The sequence below is a fragment of the Cavia porcellus genome, unplaced genomic scaffold (genome assembly GCF_034190915.1).
Source record: "Cavia porcellus strain 051 isolate PalLab524CR breed Dunkin Hartley unplaced genomic scaffold, mCavPor4.1 scaffold_27, whole genome shotgun sequence".
NCBI classification, from domain to species: Eukaryota; Metazoa; Chordata; class Mammalia; order Rodentia; family Caviidae; genus Cavia; species Cavia porcellus.
The window spans coordinates 51850534-51855071 of NW_026947510.1; the positions used below are offsets into that span (position 1 = coordinate 51850534).

General features: G+C 38.1%; 1 pseudogene; it reads left to right on the forward strand.

Annotated features, from left to right (window-relative positions):
* The first annotated feature begins 677 nt into the window (after window positions 1–677).
* On the forward strand, window positions 678–3731 carry LOC100727588 (acyl-protein thioesterase 1-like; annotated as a pseudogene).
* The last annotated feature ends 807 nt before the right edge of the window (window positions 3732–4538 follow it).

The window sequence follows — 4538 nt, forward strand, 5'->3', positions numbered from 1 at the left end:
AAGCTAGGTTCTAATTTTGTGTATGGGAATGTGAAACCCACAATTCCTCACTGCAAGTTGACTGCCCCTGATTTTCTTTCTGGGAATCTCTAAATGTGGAGCTTCCCTGAACCCTGATCCTGTGCTTATCATACGGGAATCCACAAGGACCAATGCCTGATGAAAAGACCACAGTTTCTTGAAAGAATAAAGGAAAGTAGACACAGTGTATAGGGACCAGTGAGGAGTGGGAAGAACATCCCTTAGCAGGATGAAGGCACAAAGAGGTCAAAGTCCCTATAAACTCTGTGTCTTTCTTCACTGTAGAGTAGTACTCTGTTGTGTATAAATACATTTTCTTCACCAATTCATCTTTTGATGAACATTTGTACTGCTTCTAATATTTAGCTACTATGAATTGTGCTGCCACAAATTAAGTACATATGTAGGTCTGTAAGATGATGACTTTACCACTTTTGGGATGGTACCTAGAAGGGCAATTGCTGGATCAAATGGAATTTCTATTGATAATTTCTTGAGGAATCTTAACACTGACTTTCAAATGAATTCTTTCCACTAGGACTTTATGAGAAAAACCTAGACAAAATCATTCAGAAACGAAACCAAGAAACAAAAATCTGATGAGTAAGAGAATGTCAAACTGTGTGTTCATTTTCATTTGACAGGAAAATCTAAACATGATGACAGCGAGTTTGGCAGAGCAGATTGGATGGTTAATGGTCAAGAACACTCAAGTTCCTGAGAACAGACAAGTGTGCTGCTGACTTTATTCTAGATTAGTTGGAGGATAGGCTTGTTTGTGGACTTCAAGTGCACTTTAAACCTGACTGATCACACCTGAAACCCAAAGCCTATTACCTGGAGGCATCAGTGCTTTTGCTGAACAAACTTGTGAGCTCGTCTGTCACCCAGTATCCCACTGTCCAAATCATGGTGCTGACCACTTGGGAACTCAAGAGGAAAATGCCAAGGGATGAACCCAAAGACGCAGCCTGACAGGAATTATAACAATGCCCCATGTTCTGTGTAGTTTGCTCCATCCCGTGTAGTTCTATAGGAAATATATTAGCTGTTGGCACCTCGTTATCTCATCTAATCATTGCAAACAATATTCCTTCAGTTAACTGCTGCATTCACATCTGTTCTCCTAGTTTCTTGGATGTTCATCTCTTTTTTAAAAATTTTATTTAAAAGGAAAAGAGAAAAAACAAAACAAAACAAAGCGGTGTAAGGATACAAGTAATACAGAACTACAAAAAAAAAAAAACAGTAAGAAATCACCAGTTAATAGATTATACATTATCATCGTAGCGATAGTTGCTCAAATCACAGTATCAAAGCATACAAAGTGGACATTCAAACAGTGAGACTGCAAACAGTTGTGTTCAATGATCCAACCAAAAACGTTAATATTGTCAGCTATTTAACACCCCTAAACACACTTGCTGTTGTATCTTTTAGAGCACTTTTTTTCCTTCTCTTTTTTACAACAAAATTTACACATTTTGGGTTTTATTACTCCTTAGTTCTTATTATTTTGGGGGGGGAGAGAATAAAGTCAAATATGGCAAAACAAAGCTGTCAGTCAAAACCAAGGATAGACATAGCACATGATGTAAAACAGAGTACAAGGTTATCAACAATGGTTATCAACAATGTCTCTTGTTTCCTTAAAAATAATTATCTATCTCATTAGATATTATAAAGTTGAACAAAACAGTAGAGAACAAGACCAATAAAACTTAAGCATTGTAAACATTACAGGACTTCCAAAGGAGACAATAGTCAAACCAGAATGGGCATCTTAGTGAATCTTATTGCCTTCAAAGTAGTTGCCTATACCCTCAAACTTGATACTATCATAGAGAATGGAACAGAGTCTAATCAGTCAAAACAATCTAGTGGGAGTATTACAGGACTTCAAAACAAGTTAATAGGAAATCAAAAAAAGTTACTATTATATATCCTGCTAATTTTTTAAATTTTTCCTCTTAATTAAAAAAAACATAAAAAATAACTAAATAATTTTTTTAATGAATAAGGGAGAGATTGAGATAAAACAGGACATAACAATATAACAATACAGGTCAAAGCATGACTGTTTCAGCAAACTAGTGCTTCACCAGTATGTTCATCTCTTGTAAATCTTCACACGGACCTTGACCCACTCTTTGAATCTGTTTCAAATACCTCACTCATTCATACTTTGAGTATGTGAGCAAGTTAGTGACAGGGGGACAACCTGTTAACAAGTCCAGCTTCCACAGTTGCAAAGGCTCCAGAGAAGTCCTTACAGAACTGAGCCTTTGGCTCCCGGCTCCCCACCATGAGAACCAAGTCTGCAGCAGCGGTGTGACTCAGCCCCTCAAAAGCAGAGTTTGATGCCAGGTAATCAGTCTCAGCACAGAGGCAGCTCTCAGCCTTCCAGGGGTGGGACTCCCCAAGGGACCGGCAATGCTGTTTGTGTTTCCATGGGGAACATTCTCATAACACACACCAACCATCAGAAAAAAAAAACCAACCTGAAATTTCCTTGGTGTAGGTCAGTATCTCTTTTACTGACCCTTTAATGGGAGTGGGGCATGGGATTCATCAGACCCCATGGCCCCCACTTGGGCTCCGAGTCTGCTAAAAATTTTTTCCCAAATGTTTTTTTCTCCTCAAAGAATCATGGAACCAATAACCAAAGCAGGTGACTGGACTGGAGATATAACTGAGAGGCACAGCACCTGCCTGGCAAGGGCAAGGTCTTGATATAGATCCCAAGTACCAAAAGACCAAACCAAAACATATAAAACAAAGTGAAACAAAACAAAACAAAAAGCAACCAATGAACCAAAAACCGGAAGATCTTTATTCTTTGGCCAGAGGATTTCTTTATTATTAATTTATTTTTATTTTATTTTAAAAAGAAAAATACCATAGAAAACCAAGAAGCAAACAAACATAAAAAACAAGAAGAACAAAAGCAAAATGACAACAAAAACAACAACATTAGATGTATAGGTTTTTAAAACATGATGAGCTTCTGCTCCCTTTGCACCATCCGCCGAGTCCGTGAACCCGCGGTAATAACACGTCTGATTGATGCCAGCTGTCCTGCCTGCCACCCAAGGCCACCGCCGGGGTTATTTTCCTTCATGGGTTGGGAGGTACTAGGCATGGATGGGCAGAAGCCTTTGCAGGTATTAGAAGTTCAGTATCAAGTATACCTGCCCACCGGTGCCTGTTACCCTGGCAGCATTAAACATGAACATGGCTGTGCCTTCTTGGTTTGATTTAATTGGGCTTTCACCAGAGTCTCATGAGGATCAACCTGGAATTTAACGAGCAGCAGAAAATGTCAAAGCTGCCAGAGATCAAGAGGTGAAGAATGGCTTTCCTTCTAACAGAATTATTTGGGGAGGATTTCTCAGGATGGAGCTTAATCTTTATACACTGCACTAACCACAGAGCAGACACTGGGGTGTCACCACACTTAGTTGCTGGCTTCCACTTCTGCTCCACTTCCACAGTGCCATGGAGAGTGTGATCCTTTAGTTCCCCTAATATTTGGTTACCGTAGTGCTGAAAAATTGAAATCATTGGTAAATCCAGCCAATGTAAACTTCAAAACCTATGAAGGCAGAATGCATAGTTCATGTCAACAGGAAACCAGAGATGTCAAGCCACTCATTGATAAACTCTGCCTCCAGTTGACTGATTTCACTAAGGCTTTGTGGAGAGTATAACAGCAGCCTTGAAGTGGAGTATAAACTTTTCCCCAAGCCCAGTCTTTTTTTTTTTCAATTTTTTAAAATTTTTATTTTAGAAAGATTAAAACTAAATATAACAGAACAGAACAAAGCAGATCAAAAGCAAAACAATGTAAGTGATACAGATTTCAAAGCAAGACAACAGGAGCTCTACAGTGGCTACCATAATACCTATTGTTTTCCTCTAAATAGTTGTCTATATCTTAACACATAACACACAATGAATCCATACAAAACAAAATAGTATAAAACTGATCAGACCAGAGTGACGAAGGCATTACAGGCCTTCAAAACTAGACAATTAGGAAAATCAACAATGGCTACCATAATGTCTGTTGTTCTCTTCAAAATAGCTCTCTGTACCTTTGTGTATGTTGAAATTAAACAATACAAAACCAAACTAAAACCACTGTGAACAAAGAATAAAAGCATTATTGGATTTCACAGCATGATGATACAGAATCAGCAATGGATACCACAGTGTCTGTTTTTCTTCAAAGTAGTTGTTCATTTCATCACACATAATGTAATCGATTCTGATAAACTGTTTAGGAGAAGTTCTAGGAATATATAAGCCTCTACACATATACCTATCCTCTTGAAGATCACTATGTAAAATATCAACCTTAGTTCTGTTCCTACCACTGTGTTTTGAAAGCCTGTATCATCATTGTTTTGAGCTCTTTGCTATTGTTATTTTTTTGTTTCTTATTTTCCTAGTAACCTGTTTTGTTTTTCCCTCTAACCCAAACCCAGCCTTAAAACTTCTAATGTTTGTAGTGT